General features: G+C 44.2%; 1 protein-coding gene across 2 annotated transcripts in view; it reads right to left on the bottom strand.

The window, feature by feature from the left end:
* LOC146858268 (fibroblast growth factor receptor homolog 2-like) overlaps positions 1-13,400 on the bottom strand; it is a 177,789-nt gene extending 164,389 nt beyond the window's left edge. For both annotated transcript variants that reach the window (XM_085649093.1, XM_085649094.1), the window contains exon 1: positions 13,281-13,400. The gene's annotated coding sequence lies outside the window, so the exon portion shown is untranslated. The remainder of the gene's footprint in view (positions 1-13,280) is intronic.
* Positions 13,401-15,246: the final 1,846 nt, after the last annotated feature.

Here is a 15,246-nt window from a genome sequence, read left to right as displayed (position 1 = left end):
GGCTTACGTGATGCCAAGGGAAAGTTCAGGGGCTGGGAAGTGGGTGCACTTCACAGCCAAGATGGCAGTTCTAGACTGCACGCAGACACTGCAGTGGCAGGTCTGAGACACACTTTACAAGCTGCTTCTGTGGGTGGCGCAAACCAGCGCTGCAGGCCCACCAGCAGCATTTGGTTTACCAGCCCTGGGCGCACACACAGGCCACGCTACTAGGGACTAACAGGAAAACCAAATAAGCCTATCATTAATATACCAATTCACATGTCCTCTTTACACAGGGAGCATTCACGCTGTGGCACTGAATGGCAGTGGCACAGCGCCCAGAGCATCTATTACCAGCAAAAACAGAGGAGACAACAGCGAAAAATGGATGGGAGACCCACGCCAATGGTACCAGGTCTAACAATTTGTCTCACACCCTTGTCCATGAAGCTGTGGTCATTCCTCTGGCCTGGGAAAAATTCAACAGTGATCAGAGTCTTCAAAGATTCAACACATTTTTCTAGCTCTTGCCTGCATAGAAAAATGCAACTGTGACTGGCAGCTGCCAAGATACCATGCTTACATTAAATCAGCCTAGAAGCATGGGGAACTTGGTGTATAGTCACTGGGAAGTTGCGTGTGACCCATTAGATTTGGATTCAGATCTCTGGCTAGGAAGGGGCTAGAGTTCTGGATTTTCATGCTAATTCTCAATTTATGTGTGTTACATAGCTTCATAGGTAATTTAGTGCTTTTTTGTTTTTTAAGTAATGCACTGACTAGATATCGGAGTGTCATGACTGCATTACCTCCTTGAGTAACCCTTAATCTGCTCTTGCTCATTAGTCAGAGAAAATCAAGAGCGAAAGAGGAGGAGCTGGTAATCCATTGTGGCCCAGTAGTAGAGTGAACTAGGATATGAGTGGTCAATAACTTCAATTTTCACAATTCAAACCCAGTTACCTCAAACCACCCACCACGAAGATGCCCACACACCATCAGATGCCCACACACATCCACCACTACATGCACACACACCTATCAAATGCCTGCACACTTGTGTAGTTTCTAGGAATCCCGACAGATAGATATCTGACCTCCGACCCTGGAACAAAATGGATAGAGGAGCTTTCCAGGAACTCCTTATTTCGACATCGACACATTCAAATTTAGGAGTAGAGGAGGGGACGATCGCTTATACTAAATGGGTAGAGAATGCCTGTAACAAACCAGCCCCAGTCAGTAGTATTGTGCCTAAGAGATCGACTCCTTCCGCCCCCTGGTTTTCAGAGGAATTGAAAAAAAGAAAAACTCAAGTGTAAACGCCTAGAGCGGTCCTGGAGGAAAGAATACAAGGAAGTAGAAAAGTTAGCCTATAGAAAGGGCCTAGCGAACTACAAGCAACTTTTGTTCGCCACTAAGTAAAAATTCTTTGTCAATAAAATTGAGCTGGCAAAAGACTCAGTCAAAGAATTATTCAAAACTGTCCTAGATCTCTCCTCCCCACGCCCGGTTTCACTACAGCCTAGTCAGGAACTCTGCGAACAGATTGCCAAATTCTTCCTGGATAAAGTAGAAGTGATCTTTTCAGCACTCAACGGATCAACTGCAGTAGGAAGCAACTGGGAGAAGGATGATCTGGGGCGCATCAATGCTCTTGTCGCAGTCCTCGAGAAATTCGAGAACTTGTCCATAAACCAAACACGTTGTCTTCTTGAAACTGCCAGATCAGGGTCACCATATGACCCCTGTCCAGTGGCTGTTACCAAACTAGCAGTAGAACCCTTCAGCATGGCACTGACACCAGTTTTTAATGCCATGATTGATGCCGGGCTCTTTCCTAGGCTCTGGAAGAGGGCAATAATTCTACCCCTTCTAAAAAAGCCTAACTTAGACCCGGCCGATCCCACTAATTTACGCCCAATATCTAGGCTCCCCCTTCCAGCAAAAATGATAGAAAAGGCACTAAATACACAGTTGGGTGCATTTCTCCATCAAACCCAGGCCCTGGATCCAACCCAATATGGCTTCAGAAGTGGCCACAGTACGGAGTCAGCCCTCATAAAAACTACAGATGAGATCAGGAAAGTTGTTGATCTAGGAGGAAAGGCCGCCCTGATCTTACAAGACATGTCCGCGGCCTTTGATACGGTCCATCATGATCTTTTGGTGGACCGGCTAAAGTCATGCGGACTTCGGGGCAAGGCCCTGAATCTCATAAAATCTTTCCTCACGGATAGATCTCAAGTGGTCTCCATGGGTGAATACCATTCAAGGCCTTTTGTGCTACCCTGCGGGGTTCCACAAGGGTCGTCCTTGAGCCCGACATTATTCAATGTTTATGTCTCGTCACTGGCCCCTATTATTAAGACCTTGGGGTTTGATCTCACATCCTATGCCGATGACACCCAAATTGTGGTGTCTCTTCGGCCACGACAGGAGGAGGGCATGGACAACCGTTTTCATAAATGCATGGTGGCAGTGAGAGGCTGGATGGCAAAAAACTGCCTGAAGCTCAACTCTAATAAAACAGAGGTGATCATTTTTGGGAATGCTCCTAATTTCTAGAATCCAAATTGGTGGCCCGCTACAATGGGAACACCCCCTGCCCCGGTAAAGAAAGTAAAAAACTTGGGAATAATTGTCGATGACAAACTGAATCTGGGCGACCAAATCAACTCGGTTTCTTCATCAACTGCCTTTGTTTTAAAGACAGTGAAAAAGATCCTGCCTTTCTTGCCAGCAGGGAGTCAGAAAACAGTGGTCACTGCCCTTGTTTTGTCAAGGCTTGACTATTGTAATGGCCTCTATTTAAATATTCAGGAACGCTACTTAAATAAATTGCATAGGCTACAAAACGCAGCCGCCAGATTACTCACTGGGGTGCCTAAATTTGGGGCCATTTCCAATTAAATTAAAAAGTTACATTGGCTCTCGGTTAAAAAGCATGTGCTCTTTAAATCTCTGAGTACCGTTTTTAAAGCACTTCATGGTATTGGACCAGAATATCGGCAGAAACAATTTAACTGGTACATACCTACAAGAAATTTACGTTCATCAGGAGCCAAAATGGTGACCGTTCCGACCACAAAAAAGGTTTCTTGGGGAGGACGAAGATTTGTCTTCGGAGCTGCCAAGGCGTGGAATGATCTTCCGGCCCAGCTCAAAAACTCACCTGATCTGTTGTCTTTCAGAAGGACTCTGAAAACTTGGCTGTTTAATAACTAGAACTCCTTATTGGCGATGGCCAAAAAGATAGGTAACTAGCGCCAGGATACCCCAGGGTAACTGCTGCACTTTACAAATTAATTAACATAACATAACACTATTTGGGAGCGACTGGAGCATGTTAATTCCCTAGCCTTTGTAGAGGCTGAAAAGTCTGCAAAGAGCTAGTCTTGTGGTGTATCATGTTGCTTCTCTCCCAGTGAAAAATCAGCCCCCTCTTTTCTAGCTACTTCCTGTCCCATCATCGTGATGAGAAATAGACTACATCTTCCTTCACACAACCACCAAATGCCGCAAAGCACCAAACAACATGTACTCTATCAGACATCACCATCACACATCCATATATTCATCATCAAGCAATCATAGTATCCATGCACCATGAACTTCATCAGACTTTCACACACCCTCACAGTTACCATTACATGTCAACACACTGCACATTAGACACCCACATACCCACACACACACACACACACACAGTAAGGGTCAGATTACGAGTTTGGCGGGACTTGTGGCGGTGCGGCGGTGGCAGTCCAGCCACTGCTGCACAGCGGTCTGTTTGCCCCATTAAGACTTGGGCAGACGGACCATAACGGGACCGCCGCCTCCAGGGAACCACTGTTTCCTGGCGGTGGCGCGGCTGTCCCGAGCCCACAATATTCTTGGCGGGACCACTGTGGTCCAGCCAAGCATATTACAAGTTCCCTCTCCACCATGGTTTTCATGGCGGTTCCACCTCCTTGAACACCATGGCGGAGAGGAAACAAAGGGGGCCCTACAGAGTCCCGTGGTGCCTCACACCATGTGGATGCACATGGGGGGGCACAACATGTGCACCTCTGTGTGCAACCACACCAGTTCCTGCATGGCAGGACTTCACAGTCCATGCCGCGCAGGAACTGTTTTGGGCGTTTCCATTGCGGTGCCCATATTTAGAAGCAACGTTTTAGGAACGTAAAAAAAAAGGCCGCTAGACAGGAGGAAACTCCTAATCTGGTGGGCGACCCGACCACAGCTTTTGTGCGCACCGCCCACTTCCGTTATGCCAGAAGTCATAATCTGGCCCTAATTAAGTGCCTCCCACACACATATAAGGCAACCATGCACTCCATCCTACACCCAATCACAATATTTAGAGTGACAGGGCCCCAGACCCTGGCAAGTGAACTGCTGCATTCTCCGAAGAAAATAAAGCACATGAAAGTCTTTAAATGGGATGTCGACGTCTTCTTTGTGAAGAGAAGTGTGTTTTATGTTTAAATGGGTGTCTTGTGCCCACTAGGTCGAAGCCACCATGCCAGGGTCTGGGGCCCCTTCACACGAAGATTTATGTTGTGCTGGATCGGATTGAAAGGAGCCTGAACCGCCCTCCTCCCAAAACGAAAGAAGACAGGATTTTCCTAGCAAGAAATCGGACTGAAAAGGGAAAGGGAGAAAGTGGGAGCATTTGTCACTGCTGGCATATTTGAAGGTATTCAAGTGCACAATAGGAGAAGTAAAAGAAAAGCAGGAACACCAGTTATGTAGCTTTATTTTATGCGCACTGGGACTGTCAGATAATATGTTAAACATTGCAGCTTTGAAAAAGGGACTGAAATAACAAGTATGCTGCTGCATTGAATAAATGGCTTTCAAGTTTGCAATGCGCATTCCATAGAAAGAACACGACCCAAAACTACTGAATAAAAAGGTGGTTTGTTGAAGGAAAATCATGTGGTCAGTTTAAAAAGGAAAGAGCTCACATGTGATCAAGGCTCCCAAGAGAGCTGAAAAGCGTAAGGTTTAAAAGTGAACCGCTGCATACTCCGAAGAAAATAAAGCACATGAAACTCTTTAAATGGGATGTCGACGTCTTCTCTGTGAAGCGCGGTGTGTTATAGAGAAATATATATATATATATATATATATATATATATATATATATATATATATATATATATATATATATATATATATATATATATATATATATATATATATATATATAGAGAGAGAGAGAGAGAGAGAGAGAGATATTCCTTCACTGAAGAAGCCAAAGGTTAGAGGGACATTATAGTTAGGAATTCGAATTTTAAAAACCTTAGAAATTCACTGAAAAAATCAATGGTTACAGGAACGTTATGGTTAGGAAGTTGAATTTTAAAAAAAACCTTAGAAATTCACTGGAAAAAAACAAAGGTTACAGGGATGTTATAGTTGGGCTAACATTTCACTCCGATAAAACCAAAGAAACTCGGCAGTTATAGTTAGCTGAGCTAACTATAACTCGCGCTCCCGAAATGCACTGCTTATGACCTCACATATTACATCACTCATGACATGGTCAGTGACATCACTCATGACATCTCAAATGTATTCACTGATGTCATCACTGATGACACCATCCAGTGACTGTGAGTGTTTCTAAAACGTTTATGTGTTAAATATATATATCAAGGTGTATTGGTAAATCAGTGGGTGTATAAGTGCCTGTATGGATGATTCAGTGGGTGTGTGACTGACTGTATAAGTGAGTGATTAGGTGTCTCAGTGAATGTATAGGTGAGTGACTAGGTTTTGAGAAAGTCTGTATCAGTCTGTCAGTTGTCTAAGTGGCTGTATGGGTTGGTAAGTGGGTACATGAGTGGCTGTATGGGTGATTGATTAGTTGTCTGAGTTCCTGTATGAGTGTCTGCGTGGGTGGGTGAGGGGGTGTGTGACTGCCTTCATGGATGAGTGAGTGGGTGAGACAGTGGCTGTATGGGTTAGTGAGTGCATCTGTAAGGGTCTGTATGGGTGACTGTGTGTGTATGGAGGTGTTGGTGAGTGAATGGATGTGTCATATAAACAGCATATACCAGTTAGTTGCTCAAACCTGTCTGTATCAAGTTTGAAATGCTCATAGAACCTACGAGGACCATTGGTGCTGTTCAAACTGGATTAGAACATTCGTGCTCTGTTTGACTAAAAAAACTTAAATAATATCTTGATTTATCTATTATATGGGTGTTCACAGAACAAACAATGCCATATTTGGTGAGCATGAGGAAAATATGTAATATATAGTACCTACAAACATATTACAAATTCGTATTCAGAATGGACATTGAGATAACAGCAAGCATAGTAGTCAATATTGATTGTAAGTACTCCACTCATCGTTAGTCCAATCACATTGAATAATTCCCAGATGGACTAAGATCTTACTAAGAAATATATATTCCTTACAGTGAATGCTACAATTGCTCTGACATATAGACATTCAGACCAACATGTGCATTAACAGCAACACATTAACCTCTGTACAATGTCCATAGAATGGTCTTGATTCACAAACTGCATTTTGTAGTACATAAAGTAGTACAACTATTAGCATGCAACAAAATGCAGTTCAGAAACCTACATGTAGAAATCTCTTCTTCTGCCTCGCAAAGGGGAGATTTCCAAATGCATAGAGGAGTAGCTAGAAAACGGGGAATTCTTACCACAAAATAGGGGTGGGTTAGGAAGGGACATGCTAATACAAACACCCACAGAGTAAGACCATTTCAATTCACAAATTACATTTCCAAAGTTATTACAGACCAAAAGACCACAAAACAGCCATAAACATACACCAGCACATCCTTGGAGTAAGTCTAGCACCACACATGGCTACTCACAGGTACAGCAATATGCTCTCTTAGAAATTAATTGAGGCAGAGACTTAAAATAATACCCATCCGTAAAAATGGTAAACAAATGTACTTATTGTGACTGTTAATTTAAATATATATATTTAAAGCAAGAATTAAATAAAGCTTTAAACCTTTTATTAGACATTAAAATTTAATTTAAATTAATTGAGCGCATAATTTTAGAAATATATTAACTAAATATGAATTAAATATTAAGATGCTAGCCAGGGTAGAATTTAAAAGAAAATTGTTTAAAAAATTCTGTTTATGAAGTATATCAGATTGGAATAAATATACATTAAATTAATAAATTTAAAAATATGAATATATATATACATTATTTAAATATGTAATAAACATTTAATTTGATGAGTTAATGTGCTGTATTATTTTATTTTCTTACATCTAGGTTAATAATCTTTTTAAATTAATTTGCAATTTTATTTGATGCTAAAATATGTGTAATAAGGTTTAAAAAATAATAATAAACTCTATCACTTTTCTTTATACTTTACCATAGGGAGTTCTCTGCTCCAATTGGTGAAGCTCTCCGCCCTGGTAGTGGAGCTCTCTGCATTGTAGGTGAAGTGTGTGCTTGGTGGTAGAGATCTCTATTGATGTGTGAAATTGACTAGTAGTAACTTTACAGTCATAAATTCTGCTGACATTTAAACCTACACTCACGTGTAAATCTACACTCAGAAACGGTGAACAGCAAAAAAGTGCAGATTTATACCTAGGTGCAACAGTGAATTTACAAGTGAGTAAATCTGCATGTGTAAATTTACCTTTGCTAAAAGGGAACTATAGTATTCAAAAGCGTATAATAATAATGTATAAAATAAACAGACCATTAAATAAGACATATTCTTTGAGGAAACATACAATATTAGATGTGTATATGAGCAGAATGTGGAAATAATACTATTTTTGACTGGACAGCTCTTAACAGTGAGCTACACAATTGCTTACTTATTCACTGCTATCCAAGTCACAAAAAAGACCAATAAGGAGAAAACAAATCAGTGGGGCCCATGGTTACCATGGGGGAAGATGCTTTAAAAAACTTAGAAATAGAACACATACGTTTTATACAAGTACCACATTTATAAAAATCCTCTTAGTTCCCTGAACATTCACATCACACTACACAACATTACATATGGTTACTGAAACCCCGATGACAATGCCCCAAATAGGAATCTAATGTTCGCTGGTGCAATCACTGGAATACTCTTATACTCTGATCAAGGTGACAAACCTGTGAGTCATCTTCAACTTTTCTTTACCCCAAAGTTATGATCCGAAGAGATTCGGGGACATAGAACCATGTTGCTAATCTTTAGTAGATTGTCGCTTATTAATGCCATGTCCAATCTTGAGCACAGTTTGTGAGGTGCCGAATAATATGTATATCCCGGTAATTTTGGGTATAAATGTCGCCAGGCATCTTTTATGTCGTGGATGCGGCATAAATCTAATATAGATGATCTAGTTTTGCGCATCCTTTGAAAACTACCGGTTCTAGTTCAACTGATCGAAAATCTTCGGTTCATCTATGTTAGAGCCGTAAACAACACAAAAAATATATTTATGATTCTCAATATATAGCTGGGCGAACGCCCATCTACCATCCTTGTCACAGAGGGTCTGTAAAGTTTCTGTCCTAAAGCGTTTGTCCTTGAGCATAGCCACACCTCTGATAGAGTGCCCTAGGCTCGAACAAATCACAATGTCATAGCCCAGTTGGTTGAGAAGTTTCTTATCCTTCCCGGCAATATGTGTCTCAGAGAGAAGAGCAATATGGGGATTATGTAGTTTTAATTCTTCTGTAATCAAAGATCTCTTATTTCTGCTATTCAACCCCGCTACATTCCAAGCTAAGCATTTTATTTCATACATTTGTAGAGAGTAAAAATCTTAGGCCCAGCTCCAGATACTCTGAAATAATTCATATATTTGTGCATAAAAATGAAAAAAAAGAGAAGAATGATGCTAATATAATCTCGAAAAGTTCTTCCCTGTCAGCCTGTAAACATTTTTTATTATATTTGCCACACCCCCCAAACCCCCCCCCAAACCCCCCCCCCCCCTTCACCCCCCTGGTTCTAGCCCCGGCCGGGGCAGAACCCCCCTTGACTAACAGCTGCCGCTGGGAGAGGCAGCGCACGTAGCAGGTCAACTAGAGAACCCCCTGCCATCCCTCCCTCAAAAAAACAAAAAATAAAAATAAAAAAAGGAAAAAAGGAGAGAAAAAACCTCTTAGTGGGTGCATTCTCATAGTCTCAATAACCACAGAGAAGAAAACCCGGAAAATTAGCCAATGTTTCTATATTAGTCAGGTGCCCTATTTATGCAAAATGAAATCCCCACAGAGCCAAGCCAAGCCTAATACATATGGGTTACATTAGTGTCTGGGCCGAGGCTTAAGACTGTTTCTCCGTCTGGCTCTTGCTCGTATTAGTACCAAAAATATATGCTTCAGCTGTCTTAACATCGTTGAAAAAATTAGTACGACCATTTTTAATGACTTTAAGACATGCAGGTTCCTGTAGAAATGCCTGACCCCCACTGGATTTAATAGGATCAATCAATTTACGAAGCATCCAACGTCTATTCATTGTTTCTTTACTTAGGTCAGAACGAGCAAAAATTGAAAATTCCCCTATAACTAGAGGGGTGTTGGGACGTGCTCTCTGCCATACTGCCTGACGGAGTAAAAAGTTGCCAAAAAAGATCAAAAAAGGACGTGGAAACTGATTTTCCCTATTTCTCCTAACCAAAGGTAGACGGTGAGCGCGCTGAATTTGTGAATCCCAGTCCCAGTCTGCCAAGTCTGGGAAGGCTTTCTGGAGCAGCCCCACTAGGTATGCCCTAGGATCTGAACCCTCAGTCCCTTCTGGTATCCCAAAAAGTCTCAGATTGGAGCGTCTTTGTCGGTTTTCCAGATCCTCGACTTTTAGTTGAAGTGCAGACAGCTGTGTATCATGTTTGTCCAGTACACCGATAGTTTGCGAGTTTGTCTCCTCAATCTCAACCACCCGCTGTTGAAGTTCATTGATATCCTGAGAAATCCCACCCAGTTTAGAAGTGAGTTCCTGTAGCGAAGCTTGCATTTTGCTATTGTCCTCCCTCAGTTGAAGATAATGCTCCTGAGTTGTAGCCCGTTGATCATTCAAGATCCGAAGTATTAAATCTGTTGGAGAGGAGTCAATCGTTTCTTGCCCTTTTCCCTTTTCAGTTATACGTAGATGCTGCGTTTGGGAGGCTGGAGGGAGTATCGCTGTTATAATGGTATTCTCCAAGGGTGGCAGGGAGGCATGACATATCAATGGAGATGCTATAGATGTAATAGATTGTGAGTTTTCCCCTGCCCGTGCTAAAAGATCACCCATATATTCTTGGGTCAATGTCAGCTCTCGATCGTTCGACCCATCCGATGGAGGGTTGGGTGGAGCAATTAGGGCACTATTTTCCTGACTAAAAGGGCTACTGGAAGGATGATGCGTTTCTGTAGTGGGTAGAGATTCTGCGTATTCTATGCGTTCTATGCGTCCTACACATTCTGAGGTATCGATAAGGCTTGCTCCTGAAAGCCTCATTGTCATGTTTTTAACAAGGCCTTTTGTTTCCATCCATTTTCTTAAAGGGCTTTTATCAGGGTGAGTTTTCTTTAAGTTTTGAATGTTATTTGTAACAGGCCGAATTGATATGGCGATGGCCTTGCCGCCTCTTTTAGCCCTAGGCTTACTTTTGAGTTTACTTCCTCTGCCTGATCGTAGTTTTGCCTTACTACCCATATGGAGATCATTCTCTCGTCTCTCCTACACCTCATCCTCTGTTCCAGTCCCGGCTATCAGTTCCTCAGAGGAATCTTGCTCAGTGGATTCAGCAAGGTCGTTAAGTTCCATGAGCTCAGTAGCCTCAGTGGGCTCAGTAGCTGTCGCATATTCCGTTAACAGCCCTTCTTTCCCCAAGGAGTGCGTATCCGCCTCACTAGCCCCAGTTTCTTGCGACACTTGTTGAGAGCCCCCACCCGGCCCCCCAGCTGGAGATAAGTCCAGAGCCCCAACACATTCCTCCCCAGCCAAGTTCTGCACGGGCAGTGCGTAAGCCGGGGGAGAGAACCTCAACTGCACCAGTCGTTAAAACAGTAGTCTGCTCCTCAGCTTGTGTCCACTCCATCGAGGGGCCGAAATAAATCCCATCAGAAGTCTCCATTATATCGCGTGTGCAAGGGTTTGATTGTTTGGCCCCCTGTGTGCAAACTGGTTCGCCCCCAGCTAAAGACTTGCCCATAGACTTAGCTACAGTTCTGCCTGGGCTCTTGAAACATGGGCTTGCAATCAAAATGGGTGGTTTCAGTACCTGTTTAGCGATATTCCCTCTCTCCTGCAGCGGTGACTCGATAGGCGGTGGCAGCGATGACAAAGGTAGCGGCTTTAACAGTGAAAGTGCTTTGTTTTTCGTCTCTCCGGTCTCCGTGGCACTGCGTCCATTTTTCGTTGATGCAGGAATTCCATCGGCCCCAGACGGAGCGATCAGGGGCAGCACAGCTGAAACCACTGCTGCCGCTCGAGCCGTTACAGCCGCTCGCGCCGTTACAGCCGGGGGGGCCGCAGCACCAGTATTTTGCTTGCTATGCCGTGTAGCGCGATGTGAATTTTTTTGAGGCATTCTCTTCAGCCACGGAATTGAGTTGGAAAGAGCCCGAAAGTTGAGGCTGAGCCAGCCGAATCCGGAGCTCCCGCGCAGACCCTGAATCGTCTGCTGAAGAAGCCAAACAGTGTCCAGTAGCGTTATCATCAATGAGAGCGGTCGCATCCGCCGTTACAGCACCAGAGTACAATTTTTTCGCGCTTGGAGGGAGATCTGGCTGCCTTCCTGGATTTTTCAGCGCATCCCGGTTTAAACCTCTCCGTCGCGGTTCATTCTCTCCAAGTGAGGGAGGGAAGGAGAGAGTCTCAGGTGAGCTGCTTAGCACGGACCCCTACTCCGCCATCTTGGGTCCGCCCACCCGAAGATTATTCTCATATTAAAGTTTTCACCTCATTATCATATTCATCATTATTGATCTCAGTTTGGCCTTCAGAGGGATATTGTCTTTACGTAGAGTAAAGAGATACAGATTCATTGCAATTTCAAGAGTGGCCATACTGGGTGTCATGGCCTTGACTTGCTTGCAGGAAGGCCAGGCTCCTGGAGTGTCGTCAAGCTGTAGCGCTCCCTTATTCGGAGAAAGGATCAGTTGGGATGACCCCCACAGTCTGGGCTCGAGAGAGAGGGGTTCTAGTGAATGATGCACCCTGCACCCGCACTGCTCAGACAGGAAGAAGCTAGGAGAAGGCTCACTAACGAATGGCGTGAGTTCAGTATTAGAGAAAATAATCACCCAAAAACTACTGCTGGCATGCTACAACCCCGAGCAGCGAGATCGTGGGATGCAGCCTAGTGACTGCAGCTCGTCCACGCAGGCCTTTAAGAAATTCCCAACAGGAAGTCTGATTTTAGAGCCTTAAACTATATCAATGGGAACTTCAAGGATCATGTCAGTCAGCACCTTTACCTCTTGCACTTTACCTAGGAAGAGGCCTTTGAGGTGTTACTAGTTTCAGTATGTTCAACACAATAGGGTGACCCTATAATCTCCCCGAAGCCTGTGTGTTTAGTAAATACAACAGAACCGTGTCCCAGTTGAGTCAGTGCAACGTGATATATATATATAATAAATAACACCTGAAGTTAGATGTTATTTATTATGTTGTGTGACTTCGAACTGACTGTGCTAGGACACACTTCTGTTTTGGAAGTTTCAATTTGCCATTTCCTGGACAAACCATATTTATTATTTACTTTAAAAAAAAAAAAGGCAACTCTCTAATTCTGAAACTGCAGAAGTAGGCTGTAAGCCCCTACAAACGCCACCTGCCTGAGACTTCAACTGGGGACCGACAATTCAATGAGACAAGACGGTCCCCATCACCGCCTGCCCCAGAGCACCATGAGGGCGGGCACAGGCTGCAGCAACGACCAAGCACAGACTGGCCATGCCTAGGTCTCCTTTCGCACATGGCCCGGTTAGGGCTTGGGCTCAGAGACGACGGTTTCAGATCAGTTGGACGTTTGGAGTAGGACAAAGCAACAAACATGTGCTGTGCAGCTTGACTCAAAACCACAAAATCAGTAATGTAAGGCAGCTTGGCAGTACAGCTGCCCTACCTGCTGTCTTAAGCACGCTTACCCTAATGCACGCTCTGATGATCGGGGGTAGAGGACAATCTACAAATGTAGCCGCAGCGAGCCTGTTATTTACAGGGGGTCTACCTTCCTCAGGAACACACGCCCAGCCTCTGCAGACCCCACACATGTCACTTTGCACCGTTATCCACGCGTCCCCAGGTAGCGCCTTACCTCCAGATGTTGCAGCTGCAGACGGACCCCTCCCCAGAGCGGCGCCTCATCCCACACAGCGTCCCTCCTGAGACTGACGCAGCAGCGCTTCTCTGACCGCATCGCCTGCCCAGGGCCTTCCTGTCTGTAGAGGACACTTCAGAGCGCAGCTCTTGTCACGCCTCCTCAAAGCACATTGTTCTAGGGCTAGGCGATAGCCAGCCCTGTGTCTTCTGCACCGAGGCAGCCCCCCCCCCCCCCCCCTCCACCCTAGGCTGCAGACAATGCGGCCTTGCAGTGAGGACTCGGCAGCCAGGGCCACTTCACCACTCACTAAACTCGTGGCTTGTTCCCGCTGCTCCCCCGAGGGAAGGACAGCTCCGAGTGGCAGAACACCAAAGCTCTTCGAGGCTGGTCGAACAGATGAAGCCTTCGTTAAAAGACATCACACCGCGCCATAAAGTAACCGAATAAACACAAACTTTGGAAATCAGCTACCGCTGGGTTTTATAATGCTTGACGCATTAAAAACGCACAAGAAATAATAATGGCTACAAAGCTGTCATGCAGTGACTATTGTCATAAACTCGACTACACTGCCTCTCCTCATCCAATTTATAGATCCTTTGAGACAATTATGTCAGAAAAGATTTTGTCTCCTAAATAAAGTGGTCGAAGTGGGCGGGATCGGCAGTGCACGGCGTGCCCCTACTTCTTCAATTCCAAGGATTCCGTTCCCCTACTTTTTTATTTTGAAAATGCGTCCCGGGACGCAAGAAATCACCATCGCCTTTAAATAAAGCTCGGCGTTTCCTGGCGTTCGAGGATGGGCGGCAGAGAAGTAACAGGACTCTGTCTTTTCCTTCTTGCTCAGAGAAGAAAAATCCAGTGTCCACTTCTGCTATTCCGCTGCAGCTGCCCCCCCCCCCCCACTCTTTCATTCTTCCCTCTCTTTCTGTCTAGCAGTTCTTCTCTTACTGAAAACCGTGATTTCAAGATGGGGTTCTCACTCTCTTTCCTCTCCTTTCTTTTATTTGCTCCCCTGTGAAATGGATCCAAAAAAGAAAATATTTTTTGCTGGAAATGTATTTAATTCGAAAGTGCAGCACCTGCAATAAAAGGTTAAAAATATGAAAAATAACTAAATAAAGTAAGACAGAGTGGTAGCAAACTGGCCATATTGATTTTATTCACACCCAAACACATTAGCGCCACTTTTACAGAGTTTGCGAGTGAAGCGCTATTTTTGTTTTCTTGTCTTTGTTTTCCCTGGGCTTGCAACTAGTGCACCAATCCTGGGGGTACTGCAAAGTGTGGATTGGAAAACAAAATGTGTACTGCGGCTCTGCGTCCAGGGATGTGGTCTTTTTACCATGCTGCTATCGTTTTGTAAGGATATCAGAAATGGACATTGAAATGGGTCCATTCAAGGCCCTGTAGTCATGTCCTTAACTTTTCAGGCAAAAGCACTCACTGATTTCTGAATAGTGAGTGTAAAAGCGTTAAGGTAACCATGTTGTTCCTGCTTACATTAACATGGTTTGCTAAATTTGGCATCCCCCCTATGAGTGTTTGCTTTTTCCAGGATGATGTTACTTTTTTTAGGTCTCGCCTGAGACAGCGCTTTAGCGCTGCGCTCGCGAGAGCTTTTGTAAATGGGGGATCTGGAAGTGCAAACGAGTGCTTTCAGGCCTCCAAATACAGTGCATGTGCGCCGGGCGCGCGCACCATTTGGAGGCCTGAAAGCACTCGTTTGCTTTCACTTTCGCGGGCCGCACGGCCGCTTTGATGTGATCGCGATTGCGATCACTTTCACACAGTGCGTGCTTATCTTATCTCCTTTCCTATCCCTGCGTCTTTTCTTTCTCTCACACAGTGCATGCTTATCTTATCTCCTTTCCTATCGCTGCGTCTTTTCTTTCTCTCCGCTTCACTTCCTTTTCTCCTCTTCTCTTAGCTTCTCTCCTTTAAATCCTTCTACGCTCCT

Source organism: Triturus cristatus, chromosome 3_2 (genome assembly GCF_964204655.1).
Source record: "Triturus cristatus chromosome 3_2, aTriCri1.1, whole genome shotgun sequence".
Classification (NCBI taxonomy): Eukaryota; Metazoa; Chordata; class Amphibia; order Caudata; family Salamandridae; genus Triturus; species Triturus cristatus.
This window is presented reverse-complemented; position numbering and strand designations above follow the sequence as displayed.